At 32.9% G+C, this 16,434-nt stretch overlaps 1 long non-coding RNA gene across 4 annotated transcripts in view; it reads left to right on the forward strand.

Moving 5' to 3' along the window:
* The window catches only part of LOC102165712, a 640,592-nt gene that overhangs the window by 606,593 nt on the left and 17,565 nt on the right, over nt 1–16,434 (forward strand). The gene's annotated exons all lie outside the window — the stretch shown is intronic.

The raw sequence follows: 16,434 nt of genomic DNA on the forward strand, positions 1-16,434 counted from the left end.
GTATATATTAAATACATATAAAAATTATTGGTCAATTATATCTAAATTAAGTTGGAAAATGAGGTAAAACTATAGTATCAGTAGTCATTGATATGCAATTATATTAGTTTATTCCTTGTTATTCTGAAATAAATTTCTATGATATCTTTCCTAATTTTTCATATAGTCTGTAAAATTAGGAAAGCAGATCTCATTTTTTTATGTATTTCCTAAGTATTTGTCTGCAGAAACTGATACTATTACAACATTACTGAGGAAGTCTAAAAGCCTCTCATTTCTTTCCATTCATTTTGCATTGCCTTTCTCCTGCTGTTCAAATTAAAGAGCATCTCCCAGCAACATGTGAGCCATTGTTATGTCCATTTTCCCCCCGATACATGTATATCAGAAGACCACAAATATTGTAAAAACTATATATCTAAAGGAATTAACCAATAAATTTGCCATGCATTTTTTATTGTGTTAATTATTTCTGAAGTAGGAAAGGATAAATTTGGGTTTGAAGTTACCTCATTTCACCTTATTAGAGAATTTTTATGGAAGTTGTTGCATTTATATGCAACAGTAAGTTATTTCGGAAATTAAGTTTGCACATGAGGTTTGTCTCTTATACCTCTCCTTTAGTGTAGTCAGCTCAGTATGTTATCAAAGTCACTCCATTAACTGTTTAGAATCTAAAATGAAGGTATTTTGAAGGACAAGACTAAAACTATAAAAACCCTAACTGATCATTTGCCATTGATACTAAAAATGGAAACTAATGATTTATAAGAACTTTTTCAATTGTAATATTCATTTTCCATGTATTCAGCAAGTGTTTATTGAGAAATCACTACACAAAAGATTGTTGTTTAAAAGCACCATAGGAGCTATGGGGATAAAACCACAAGAGCATTGCCTTTGGTAACATTCATGCCAAATCACAATAGATAAAGCAATGCAGAATGCAATATACCACATAAAGGGCATAGAAAATACAATATAGGATATCTCAGCATGGAGAGGAAGAAGTAAGGGACACCTACTGGAGCAGTTCTAGTAAGACCCTGAAAGACAAATAGCATGGAATTAGGCAGACTGTCATATGAAAAGTCAGGAGAGATGCATTTTTATGAGAGGGTGCTTGCTAGACATGAATGCCTGGGTGAAAATGAAGAGTAAGAAAACATAATACAGAAGAAGAGGAGAATGAGTAACTGAGTATGTCATGAAAAATACCAGCATTTAAAAGAATGATGAAGTGGATACCAGTAATTAAGTCAAAAATAGAAAACTGGAAAAGATTAGTTTCCTGTAGATCAAAGGAGCAAAGAGTCTAAAGAATGAGATCAGCAGTGTTAGATGCTCAAGAAGGGTCCATTTAGTGAGCAGTGAAATGAACCATTTGATGAATGATTTTTAGTACACTGGGGATTTTATCAAGGTCAATTTCAAAATGAATGAAACATCTAAATTAAAATGAGTTAAAAAAATAGATGGAGCTAAAGAAGTGGAAAATAATTAGAGGTTTAGCTTAAATAATGTATTTCTGAAGGAAAAGAATAACAGATAGTAGTGGTTTGAGTGCAAGGTAAGGTTGCAGTAAGTTTTTAAGGATGAAGGCAGTTTGAACAACATACGGACAGAAAGAATGGAATCAGAAAGGGAAAGAATGAAGACACAAGAATAAAGGTAGCTTTTGAGTCAAGGACTGGGGGAAATTGGGAAGAATGTTTGAGTATATAGAATTTTACAGAGAAGAAGATACATAACTTCCCCTGCACAAAGGGTGAAATTCATATATTTTTTGGTGAGGGTCCCATGGATTATATCCATCTTGTCTGTGAAGAAAAAGACAAGGCTTTTTTTTTTTTTTTTTTTTTTTTTTTTTTAAGAATGGGGGATTTAAAGGAAGAATAAGGTCTCTAGAAGTAAAATAAAAGGACAGTCTATGGCATGTCTAAACTTCTATAATCATTTAGAACCAATTAGAAGTTGCATACTCAGAACAGTTCTTTTGGAAGAGTATCAATGTGATGTACCACGAATTGAGTAGCTAAACTGAAGGGTAGTAGACAAGTTAGAAAACTGCTGAAAGCGTTCATGCAAAATGCAATGACTGTTTTAGTTGGAAGTATTAGTAGTAATAATAACACTAAGAAGGAATGAAAGCAAAACACAGCATTTGGCAATTATTTTCTGATGTAAATTTTTACACATGAAATTTCATTTATGTTCACTATCAATCTGAGTTGATGGAATAAATTTTGTATCCTACAAGTAAAAAAATATAATCTAAATTTCTAAGAACACAAAACTGATTGTAAACCAGAACTAGGACAGAGTTACTCTTTCTTTTTGTCCATAAATTTTGTCATTAAATTACATTAAAGTCAATATCTGTCATAAATGTTTCCTCATGGCTGAAACAGGAAGTTTTAATTCTGTATTTCATTCATTTTGCAGGAACTAAAATCAAAGAGTTCAAAATTAATCTTAACCTGTTTTTCAATTTTAGACATACTGAAATTTATCTGGAATTTTTAAAATATAAATTTCATTGTTTATATATATTCATATTTAGTAGAATACAAACATTTTTTCTTTAAGCACAAGCAAAAGTAGTAGAATTGTTATTGTTTTAGACAGCTGAGGAAACATAAAAAATCACCCCAGCTCAAGAGGAAAGCTGTGATCAGCTATAACAAGCAACCATAATCATAAACCAACTGAACTTAACAAAATCTAGTCCAAATTCTACCTTCCAAGTGACCAATTCATAAAACTCAGTGGCTTTCTAGGTATTGTGCAATATAAGCATCCAAAAAGTTATAATTGCCAAAAAATTGGCCAAATTATCAATCTTCATCAACATGTTAGGAATCTTTACCAGATTATGCATCTACTGAATCTCCACATACTTGAACATTTTTTTATTCTAGGCATATTACATTGAGCTCAATGAGCTTTGAAGAGAGCATACCTACATTTTGTGCTTGTTTATAATTCCATTAATTGTGGAGTCACTTAAGTTCAATGAGTATTTTTTTATACCTGCCTGTACTCCTAGAAATTTTGGGGAGCAAACCCTGACCTGCAAAGGGGTTGACAAGAATGTAGAAGTCCTTCTCCAGAATTTTTCTATTTGGAGTTAGTAAGGAAGCTTCCTTCCTCTCACATCTGAGAATTTAAACTCAGAATGCTAGGGATATGATCCTCGCTAATGAAGACACACATAAAGTAAAGCTGAAATAGAGAAACACATATTAAAGACAGACACAGGGAGTCTTGCTGGTATTCAGTTCTTAGTTCCATTCCTCTCCAAACACAACTTCACCCATTCCTTTCCCACAACTAAATGCATTAGTCTTTCAGTGAATTTCTAAGACAAGAAAACTACAAAACAGACCCTCATTGATTAGGAAAAGTAATGGTAAATACACTGAAATTTAAGGGGAATTTACTATAATTCATTTATATAATGCATAGAGTTGAAGAATGTGATTTTCACAGACAGACAATTCAAGTCTGAACTCCATCTTCCATTAATGCTTTGGTTTTGGGAAAAATTATTTAACACTTTTAGTTCCAACTTTCTTTTCTGTAAAAGAGGGATCATGATAATAGTACCTATCCAAACCACTTTGTATAAAACAGATGAGCAGCAAAGATATATTGCATACCATAGGAATTATACCCATTATCTTGTAATAATAGAATATAACAGAATGGAATATAATCTGCAAAAACAATCACTAGGCTGTACACCTATTTAAATCAGGTAAACTTCGAAGCAATAAAATAATTATACCTTTTATGGCTATTAGTAGCATGAAAAGAGATAGTGATTTAGAATTTGAATTAGTGTGTTTGGTATATAATAAGGGTTCAATAAGACGTAGCTATTTTCTGTTATTATTTAAGTAGGCTGTCATTAGTGTAATAATTAACAAGTGGGGTGAATCTCAGTTATTCAGGAACTGATATTGACATTGGTGCAGTAGAGATGTGCAGCTTTATGTTAGGAATTGTGACAGAGAGCATCATCTTAGCATCAGTCACATTTTGCAAAAATGACACATAATTGAATATTTTAGTCTGCCTTTATTTTAAATATTTTGTACAAGTAAAAAAGAAAATAAATCCAGTAATATCTCTTTTTAGTAATGTGTATATTCAAGAACCTTGGCCATTTAAATATTTATTAGTAAGGGTTCTTTAATAGGAATAAGGTTTTTTTAGTGTGTATGGCATATACCTGTGATTTGTACTTTTACTATCTTAATAATGTCTTTGATGAAGATTAATTTTACAGAATACAATTCATCAATATTTCCTTTGATGTGACACTTTTTGTGTACTGTTTACAATATTTTTATCTACCACAAAAATATGAAAAATTGCACTTGTTATTTTATATAACTTTTGTTTTATTAATCTTTGACTTTTTTCTAACTGGAACTGATATTTTTGTGTGACCTGTACCATTTACCAAAAACATAGTATTTTTCTAATGTCTTGCAATGAAACTTTAATTGTAAGTTGTAAATCAGGTCCCTTTACAAATGTGAGACTATTTCTTGGAGTCTCTATTCAATTCCAATATCCCAGTTGCCTTTTTGCTAACATAATTCCACACTCTTTTAGTTAGTAAGCCATTATAATAAGTTCTGATAGATGGTAGTTTATGTCATTCAGCTATGGTTTTCAAGATACTCTTGGTTATTCTTGATTCCTTGAATTTCCATATAAGTTTTAGAAAGAGCTTATTAAGTTTCATAGGAAATAAATGTTTCACTATTCTGAATAGCATTTCAGTGAATCTATATGCTACTTTAGAGAACAATGTCTTACATTTATTTGTCAATCCGTGAACAAGGTATATAATCCATTATTTCAGTATCCTTTAATTAATCTCAGTAGTGATATAGTTTTCAGTTAAATGTCTTACATAACATTTGTTTAATTTATTGCTACATATTTGATTTAACTGATGCTGCCATAAATTTAAAAAAAAATATTTTCGTGAATTGCTTGCCACAACTATGTGTAAGCACATTTAATTTTTTACATTGTCCTTGTACTGGAAAACTTATAGAATCATTTGTGAATACTAATACTATATCTGTAGTTTCTTAGTTAAAAAAGAACATTTATCAATTTGCTAAGTTATGAATCTAAGTGAAAGACATCAGAGACTTTGGAAAAAGTCAGATACTCCAAACCCTACTTTCTCTTTAACTTCTAGTCTCTCTCCTGTGAAATAGCACTACCTCCAATCTAGAACCTAGTGGGACACAATTTTCTCTTTTTCTATATTCAACAACCAAAATCTATAAATAACATTTCTTCACATGATACCGACTATCCTTTCCATCTCTTTCTCACACTCTTTGGTGTAGATACTTATTATGTCCTGCCAGGACACTAAAAAGAGGCATCAGATGATTTCTTGCCCTTTTACTTCATCCTTCTCCATGAAAATCTTGTCATGACACTCTCCTGTTTGCAGAAGGTAAATTAAAATTTGACTTGAATTTTAATTTTTTGCATTAATCTGAATGTATATTTCTAGCTGATAACTTGTTTTCTGACCTAGAATATCATATCCCCATAAGACTGTGTTCAGGGGCTATTGACCCATGCCCATATCCACATTTATATTACTTTTCTATGCCTGATATAGCAAAGTATATAATTTAAGCAGAGCCTTAAGCAAAGCACCTTAATGATTTTGATTAATTGGGACTTTTGTTCATAAACCACTTTGAAAAATCTGAATGATCAGTTCAGGCTAGATTTTTTTCTTTTTTTGTTTTCCTTTTTATCGCGATACAATTTTTATGAGCTTTATAGGGCCCAGATAAAAGATGCATAAAGTCATCAATGATAAGCTTTAATATTTATTTTTTCTTTTTTGGCCACACCCACAGCATATAGAAGTTCCTGGATCAGGAATCAAATCCAAGCCACAGCTGTAACCTATGTCACAGCTGCAGCAATGCCAGGTCCTTAACCCATCGCCCTGGGCCAGGGATCAAACCCATGCTTCTGCAGTGACCTGAGCTGCTGCAACAGATCTTTAACCCACTGTGCCACAGGGAGAACTCCAAGCTTTAAAATAATATTTTATTTGTTCCATTGTAGCTAGCAGTAGATTCTGGAGTAAGGCAATTAAATAATGTAAAAATTTTAATAAGCACATCAATCAAATGGATTAAAAGGCTTTCGCTAAACTTGTGTTTATCCTGATATTTTAATTCCAAAATTATAAATGAATTTAGAATGATAAGCCAATATCTTAATTTGTTCCTTGCATTAATAATAACATCAATTTATTCAGTTGTTATGTAGAGGATGGATATTGAGATGCATTTGTTTAAATGAAGTGTTTCTCTTCAATGAACACATTTCTAACTTGTAGCTTCTAAAGTATCACATGATGTAATTTTATCTGGTGTAGATCTAAGATATGTCTATTATTAAATAAATGAAAAATACCTATATTCCTTTCCACAAAGCATTCATGTGATTCACATAATGTAATCTTGATAGTCCTTGCAGTATGTTAAAAATTTTCTCTTTATAACCTTTGCTATCATATTTGAGTAATAAAATTGAAAAAGATTAAAAATAATTTTTCAAATTGGTAGAGTTTCTAAATTCACTTGGTAGAAGCAAAATCAGTGTATTCATGGGACATCAATTTTCATTGCTTCATTCCCTACTAAGTGAAAAAAGTTCTTGACGTGACACAGAGAACTCTCTTTGTATTCCAGCCACAGGTATTTCTATTAAATCGGCCTTACATTATGCTCCCTCAAAGAACAATAAATGCATTAGATCATAACGAAAGTCACTCAAGAAAACCAGTGCTGCAAATAGAAAAAGAGAAAAATCTCATTCATCATTTTTTGGATCATAGTCTTTAAATTGAAAGCAGAAGTCTCCTATGCTTCTGTCAAATCAGTTGGAACTGGTTTGCAAGCTCAAATTGAAGTTCATATATTCAACAAATCAAAGGCTAAATGAACTGTCTGAATGTCTAACAGAGTGTGATGAAGAGCAGTGTAATTTTTCATGTAAGTCGTCAAGTTACCTCTGCGTGATATGCTGCAACTGCTACAGTGCTTTATATTATCCTCCCACTCTTACTTGGTACCTACAAAATATTTCATGGCACCCTTAGTAGTAGTAGAACTTAGTGAAAAAGCAAATAAATCTCTAGCGTGCATAAATACATATGCTTATAAATGTATCCTATAATATTTTCACATAGTTAGAAACCTTATGGTTCTCTATTAAAAACTTTGGGAAGTTAAATTTTCTTCATGTAATAGCCCTATGATGTTTTGTTTGCATTGTAATTTGGCTTTATCCAAAAGTACTTTGTGTTGCTCTTAAGAGTTCTTCAGCACTCTGGAGCTCCCACTGTGGCTCAGAAGGTTAAAGACCCAATGTCTCTGTGAGGATGTAGGTTGAATCCCTGGCCTCACTTGGTGGGTTAAGGATCCAGCGTTGCCACAAGCTGTGGTGTGTGTCATAGATGTGGCTTTGATCTGGTGTTGCTCTGGCTGTGGTGTAGGCCTCAGGTGCAGCTCCAATTTGACCCCTGGCTTGGAGCTCCATATGCTATAGGTGCAGCTGTAAAAAGAGAAAACAAAGTTGTTCAGAGCTCCTTATCCATCCAGTCACTTTCCATGAATTCAAATCTTACATATTTCTCTAACTATCTGGATTTGTACATATTAATACTTTGGACTAAATAGCTTATTGTTATATGTATTTCCAAACAAAATTGGGACATTTTCTGTAACAACACACTTTTAGAAAGAATAATAAGTAGATAAGAAAGAAAAGTGCTCAAGTTCTTATTTTCCTAATTTTTCATGTTCCACCAGCTTCCCAAGTTTGTCAGTAAAATTCACTGGAGTCACATAAAAAACTAGGCATATTAGTCCTGATGTTATCAGTAATAAAGTGAAATGATTATCTCTTAGTTCTAATATTTTCAATGCAGTCTAAAGTTATGATTGTATTTATCATCTTTGGCCTGAATAGAATTCTTCACTCATACATACTACAATCTTCTTTTAGAAATAAGTATTTTATTTCATTCAAGTTATACCTTACCCTATGCAGAAAAATGACTTTTTAAAAATGGCCACACAACAGCATATGGAAGTTCCCAAGCCAGGGTTTGAATCCAAGCCACAGTTGAAACCAATGCAGCTATGAGCTCCTTTTAACCCACTCTTCTGTGCCAGGGATTGAACCTGCTCCTCCACAGCGAGCTAAGCCACTGCAGTCAGATTCCCAACCCACTGCACCACCATAGGAACTCTGGAAAAATGACTCTTTGTATCTAAATTTATGAATATGTATTTGTCTCTATTTAATTTCCTATTCATAAATTTTGTAAATGTAAGCCTGCCATAGGTGTGGTCTAAACTATTGAGTAAGAGCTGGGGTAAAAATTTTACTGTATAATTTTGATATATCTTATTTTAAAATCAATAATATTATCTAAAAAAATGGTCCTATTGTATAGCACAGAGAACTGTATTCAATGTCCTATGATAAACTATAATGGAAAAGGATATTAAAAATATTATATATGTATAACTGAATCACTTTGCTATACAACAGAAATTAATGCAACATTGTAAATCAACTATATGTCAAAAATGTTTTAATCAAAAAGGAATATTATCTATTTTGAGTAGTCATAATAATGAATAATATACAGTGTTCCTATTCAGCGCACAGTAGCTACTTTAAAATGTAGTAATTAAAATTGTGATTGCTATTTCTGCTCAATATTTTTAGAAGCTTGATTCTGCCATCTTGTATATTAGATGGCTCCCAAATTACATAATTGTGGTTTATTTTTTAAATTTTTTATTTTTTTGCTTTTTATGGCTGCAGGTATGGCATATGGAAGTTCCCAGACTAGGGGTGGAATCAGAGCTGCAGCTGCCAGCTTATGCCACAGCCATAGCAATGCCAGATCTGAGACACGTCTGCGACCTACATCATAACTCACTGCTATGCCTGATCCTTAAACCACTGAATGAGTCGGGATCAAACCCATATCCTCATGGATACTAGTTGCGTTTGTTACCGCTGAGCCAGAATGGGAATGCCTAACCATGCTTTATTCTGATCTATGTTCAAATCAATGATACAAATGTTAAGGAAAAAACAGAGACAGAGAACTTATTGTAACAAAGATATCACTTTAGGTTGAAATATATTTGTTAATAAACATTGGCACATAAATATTCAGTCAGCTGTGGATCAGTATAATGTAATTATTTAACCCCATAATGCCTGCAAGGTATCAAGAGGCATTTTGTCAAATACCCTGTTTAAATACACACAAACATGCACACAGAAATACACATGCACAACAAACATGGGCATACCCATTCCAACTTTAAGATGAAATATCAAACCATTCTAGCAATTCTTGTCAGTGAGCCTATGATAACTCCTGGTAATCACCAATTTTGCCACTAAAAACTCACAAAATTTCTTTAGCTAGATCAAGGAGTTCCCGTCGTGGTGCAGTGGTTAACGAATCCGACTAGGAACCATGAGGTTGTGGGTTCGGTCCCTGCCCTTGCTCAGTGGGTTAACGATCCAGCGTTGCTGTGAGCTGTGGTGTAGGTTGCAGAGGCGGCTCGGATCCTGTGTTGCTGTGGCTCTGGCATAGGCCAGTGGCTACAGCTCCGATTCGACCCCTAGTCTGGGAACCTCGATATGCCACGGGAGCGGCCCAAAGAAATAACAAAAAGACAAAAAAAAAAAAAAAGATATTTCTCTATTTCTGTCATCCACTATTTTTATCTTTTTGAAAATTAAAATAATATTTTTACATCTGATTTCTGTTAATGATGCCTTGAGTTCATCTGTGACACATCTATGTCTACTCGCTAGTGAGATTTCAATTCACTGAGGCCTAAAGATTTAAGTTAACTAAAGGGAGCTTAACAACCTCTTTCATTCTCTCCCAAAGTATACTTATGCTACTTCCACACCTTCAATTGCATTATATCTACCTTCATTATTATAATTATTTTATTTGTCTTTCAACTCATTGAAGGTTGTCTTAATTTTAAGGTATAGATATTTCTTGCAATTCTATAGTACCTAAGTATTCATATCACTCTTCCAGCATTAATAATACAATTTATAATATTGCTCTTTTTGTTTTATATTTACTTTTTGCAGTCCCTATTATACCTTTAGCACAAACTGTGATAAATAAATATTGTTAAGCACAGTGTGTAGTAACAAGAGTGCTACTTTATGAGTCAGATAATTAAACTCTGGTCCTTCTGTGATCACTGAGGAGCCTAATAACATCACTGGGCCTCTGCTTCCTTATCTATAAAATGGTAAATTTGAACTACATACACTTTATGTATTTCTTCAAACTCGAAAAGCTTTGACTAGTGTAATTGCCTATATGCTCCCTAAAGCATATAGCTATGTTCATTCATAGCTTCCTGGCACTTAATACAGTAAATAGCATATATTCATTCATTCAGTTAACAAAATTTTACTGTGTATAAGCCACTCCTCAAGATACTTAGGCTAAAGAAATAAATCTCTTCCCTTATGGATTTTCTAGTAAGAAGAGAAATAACAATATTTTAGAAGTTTATTAGTGATCAATACAACAGAAATAGTAATCAGAAGTGACAGTGTTGGGTTTATGTTTATCGGTACAGTGGTCAGTGTAGGCCTCTCTGTGAAGGTTACATTTGAGAAAAGATTGGAAAGATGGGGTGAGCCATGCAGACATAGAGAAAATGTGTTCCTGGAAGCAGGAAGAGCCAGTGACATTCCTAATGTTGTGATTGTCAACTACCCAGGAAGGAGCCAGAAAGATTTGAGCTGAAGAGCTTGGAGAAGTAGTAGGTAGCTACTAATGGGCATGTATTTCATTGTGAAGAGGGTGACCTTGACTCTCATGAGATGGGGAGTCTTTGGTCAGTTCTGAACCATGTGTGGTGGTGTGATCTGATTTACAGTTAAAAAGTAACACTGTCTGCTAGGTTGAGATTAGACAGTAGAAGGAACAAGGATGGGAGAAGGAATACAATCTAGAGATGCTTATGGCTTTGACAAACAGTAGAGTTATGGGAAGTGATAGGATTCAGGGTATATTTTGAAAGTAGAGACAACAGGAGTTTTTGAAGAAAAGAAAAATCAAAGATACTGCCAAAGTTTGAGGTCTGACCAACTGGAAGGATGGAGTTACCACCAAATGAGCTATAGTGGAACAAGTTTATGAGGGAAATCAAAAATTTAGTTGAAATATATTTGGTTGGAGGTGTCTATTAAGAATCAATAATTGCTCAATAAATGTGTGCTGACATGTTTATTTAACATGTATAACATGCATAACGTATTCTTTTGTATAGACCATATATAATTTAAAAAATAGGAATTATGAGATTTGGTTTTCAAAACCTTTCTTTATTCTAGAAGATCCCTCCCCCCATCCCCCACCACACACTATACAAATATTGCCTTTCTTAGTGTAATGGGAGGGGGAAAAAGAAATTCTCAGGCTTTAGAGGAGTAGATAATTTGGGTAGGTAGTGATGGAATAAACATATGTTAATGCCACAATATGCAAAAGTAAGGCAAACGTCCATTATATTTTGAAATAGCATCCACTTGAGACAAATATCCATTAGAATGCACCGTCTGAATATATTTATTTTGAATTGCAGTTGATGAAAAAGCTGGTATTAGTGAAAAATTTTGAGAACTTCTTTAGATATTTGAAAACATTAGTGTATGTAATTACAAAAAGTGCAAAAGTCATTAAATTAGTAAAAACATTTTTTATTGTTTTATTTGAAAAACATAATGTCTAGTAATTAGATGTTTTTGTAGACCTAGATCTTGTCATTGGATGATTAGAACCACACTGTCTTTATGGCTTAAATAGTCTCAGTATTGGTAATGGCAGTTTGAATGTTTGTGTTGGTAGCACAAATATATACATATATACCCTCAATGTATATGTGTATGAGTACTTAATGCATTAAAGAAGCTTATTTTTAATATTTAGGTTACATGCTTTATTCATTTTTGCATCTGTGCCAAAATAACCTTGAAAGAAAACAAAAACCATGATAGGGAAAGTTCATCAATTAAATTCCTGAAAGGGGAAGGGAAATAAGAATTATAAGCTAAAGGATACTTTTATAGTATATCTCAATGGAAATTACCCTAAATTTAATTATCCCAAAGTTATGGGGAAAAAAGTGATCATTTTTATCACTCAACCTTAGTGAGTTCTAAACGTCAATATTTTTGTTTATGTTTATGTGTTTGTTTTTGTAGGGTTTTCTTAGGATATTCTGATTGTTTACCTAGCAGTCTACAGATAGAGAAACTCGATCAGGACAATATAAGGCTCTAATTACTACACAGCCACATCATCAGGTTTGCTAAGGCCTAAATAACATACACTCAGCCCAATGCTCTCTGCTCTGATTTGAACCAGTAAAAATCAATGAACCAATACACAAACTAATAAATTGGATATACCACATCAACAGACTGAAAGATAAAAATCATATAAATCATATGATCATCTTTCATTTTAATAGATATAGAAAAAGTATGTGGCAAAATTCAACATTGTTTCATGATAAAATTCTCAACAAATTAGGTTGAGAAGGAATGTACTTCAACATAGCAAAGGGCATATATAACAAGCAATCTCACTTTGGGGTGTATATCCAAAGGAAATGAAATCAGGATCTCAAAGAGATATTTGCACTCAGCATCATTCACAAGAGCGAAGGTCTAGAACCAACTAAAATGTTTGCAGATGGATGAATGGATAAAGAAGATGAGAAGACATGATATACATGTTAATATATATTCTAAAAGAATATTTTATAATATTAATATAATATATACATTATATAAACACAGAATATTCTATTTCATAGAGAGAGAGAATAGAATATTTTTCTGCCATAAGAAGGAAGAAAATCCTATTACAACATGAGTGAACTTGGACATTATGTTAATTAAATAAGCCCAACAGGGAAAGACAAATATTGTATGATCACACTTCTATGTGAAATATTTTTAAAAAATCATTTCTTTTCCTGTTGTTGATTTCTAGTTTCATGCCATTGTGGTCAGAGAAGATACTTGAAGTAATTTCTACACTCTTAAATTTGTTGAGGTTAACTTTGTGCCACAGTATGTGATCGATCCTTGAGAATGTTCCATGTGCACTTGAGAAGAATGTATATTCTGATTTTTTTGGATGTAATATCCTGAAAATGGCGATTAAGTCTAACTTTTCATTGTGCCATTTAGGATCTGTGTTGCCTTATTGATTTTCTGTTTAGAGGATCTCTCCATTGTTGTGAGTGGGGTGTTAAAAATCTCCTAAAATTGCATTCCCATCAATTTCTCCTTTTATGTCTGTTGGTATTTATTGTAGGTACCTGGGTGCTCCTATGTTAGGGGCATATATATTGACAATTTTAATATCATCTTCTTGACTTGATCCTTTAACCATTAAATAGTGTCCCTCTTTGTCTTTCTTTATGGCCTTCATTTTTTTTTTTTTTTTTAATTTTCCCACTGTACAGCAAGGGGGTCAGGTTATCCTTACATGTATACATTACAATTACAGTTTTTCCCCCACCCTTTCTTCTGTTGCAACATGAGTATCTAGGCCTTCATTTTAAAGTCTATTTTGTTTGATATGAGTATTGCAACTCCTGCTTTCCTGTCTTGTCCATTGGGGTGAAATATCTTTTCCCATCCCCTCACTTTCAATCTACCTTTGCTCTAAGGTGAATTTCTTGTAGACAGCAGATTGAAAGTTTCTGCTTTTTATCCAATCTGCCATTATGTGTCTTTTGATTGGAGCATTCAGTCCATTGACATTTAAGGTGATTATTGATAAATATATATTTAGTGCCATTTTAAACCTTGTTTTCCAGTTGATTCTGTGTTTCTCTTCTTTTTTGGGTTGGATGGTTTCCATTTGTTTTATGATTGAGTACTTTTCAGTTTTTGTGAATATAATGTTCAGTTTTAATTTGTGGTTGCCCTGTTTTTTAAGTACATTAAACCCTTCCTATATCTGCTTGCTTTAGCCTGATAGTCATATAGGCTCAAACACATCATTAAAAAAGAATCTATATTTTTTTACTTTCCTTCCCCACATTGTATGACTTTGATGTCTTTTTTTTTTTTTTAACATCTTCATGTTTAGATCTGTATGCTGTTTAATTTAAGTGACTGCTTTCCAATTCTGGTTTCCTCCATCTTAATTCTTCTTACTTTTTTTTTTTTTTTTAATTTAGAGAAGCACATTCAGCTCTTTTAGAATGGATTTAGTATTGCTGTACTCTTTTAGCCTTTGTTTGTTGGAGAAATTTTTTATTTCCCCTTCTATTTTAAATGATATTCTTGCTGAGTAGAGTACTCTAGGTGGAAAATTTTTTCCTTTCAGCATTTTAAATATATCTTGACACTCCCTTCTGGCCTGTAGTGTTTCTGTAGAGAAATCAGCTGATAGCCTTATTGGGGTTCCCTTATAATTAATGCTTTGCTTTTCTCTTGCTGCCTTTAGAATCCTCTCTAACTTTTGCCATTTATATTAAATACCATATGATATCACTTATACCTGGAATCTAATATATGGCACAAATGAACCTTTCCACAGAAAAGAAAAGCATGGACTTGGAGAATAGGCTTGTGGTTACTGAGGGGAAGGGAGTGGGATGGATGGGGTGCTTGGGGTTAATAGATGCAAACTGTTGCCTTTGGAATGCTTTAGCAATGAGACCCTGCTATGTAGCACTGGGAAATATGTCTAGTCACTTATGATGGAGCATGATAATGTGAGAAAAAAGAATGTATACATGTATGTGTAACTGGGTCACCATGCTGTATAGTAGAAAATCGACAGAACACTGTAAACCAGCTATAATGGAAAAAAAATAAAAATCATTAAAGATGAAGGTAAAAAAAAATAAAACTTTTAGAAACGTGGTTGTTGAAAAGTGGTTACCAGGAGCTGGTAGGGTGGGGGAAATGGGGAAATGCTGGTCAAATTTGTAGTTATATGGGAAGAAGAAGCCTAGAGTTCTAATGTACAGGTGTGATGACTATAGTTAATAATACTGTGTTGAATATTAGAAATATGCTAAGAGAATAGATTCAAGATGCACTCATCAGGGAAAAAATGGTAACTATGTAAGATGACATATCAATTGCTGTAATATAATCACTTTACTATTTTCCTATATATCAAATCATCTTACTGTATGCCTTAAAAATCTACTTTTAATAAAAATCTATAATCATAAAAAGAGAGAGTGAAATATTATCAGGTGGAATTAATATCTGTCATCATTATATATTTACATGCTGCATTGTACAGCCATCTCCTTTTTTAATTTAAAAATTTTTATTTTAATAATTTATTTTTACTTGTGTATTTTTACTTAGTGGTTAAATCTGAGACACAGCTGTGACCTAAGCTGCAGCTATGGGCAATGCAGGATCCTTAACCCACTTTGCTGGGCCAAGAATCAAACCTAAGCTCCCACTGAGTCAATGTTGGATCCTCAACCCACTGCACCACAGAGGGAACTCCCAATTCTTAAATTTGAGAGCTTGGTCAATTTGAAGTCTCTTTCACAGAGGTAAGTTTTTTGCAACAGCAGTCCTGGAACCAGACTCTGAACCAAAGTGACTATCGAAGAAATTAGTGTAGTGCAAAAGTCAAGTGATAGCTTACTTTTTTCTGTGCCATAAGTTCTCTTGTTTTTTCCTGCTATTTCCTTCTTACTAAGCCTCTAAAATTGTTTTCAGCAATAATATTGTAAATTAGAAGTCAATGCTTATTTAAGATCTGTTGGAATGTAAAATATTACTGAAATTAAAATATGTCAAGAAGAAAATAATTTGTTAAGTACATTTTAAAATTTTTGCTGAGCTTTGAAGACATACAGTGTTATTAATAGGAAGCAAACTACCCTCATATTGACTGTGCAGTCAGCTGTTAAATGAGAAAAGTGTTGCATTTTTAATTTTGAAGACTATTTTTGAACACTAGTGATCTTTTTAAAGCAAACTAATTAAATTCTTCACTAAAGCCTTCTATGCTAGGAAGATCATTATATCAATAAAATTTTTGAACTTGGCTTTCTCTGCAAATCAAGGGCCCTTATTAATGTGATATTTAATTAATTTCACCGTTTACCATTTTAATATCTACTTGGGAAATTTCTGTCAATTAGAAAAGGAACTATGAATAAAAAGAGGCATAGGTATCCACTGTACCCATTATCACCAAAAACATCCCAAATTACATTATTGATGTTATCCTAACATAAATATCTTTACCCCATTAGCTTGCATCAGGAGTCCAATTCAAGAAGGGCC

The sequence above is a fragment of the Sus scrofa genome, chromosome 3 (assembly GCF_000003025.6).
Source record: "Sus scrofa isolate TJ Tabasco breed Duroc chromosome 3, Sscrofa11.1, whole genome shotgun sequence".
NCBI classification, from domain to species: Eukaryota; Metazoa; Chordata; class Mammalia; order Artiodactyla; family Suidae; genus Sus; species Sus scrofa.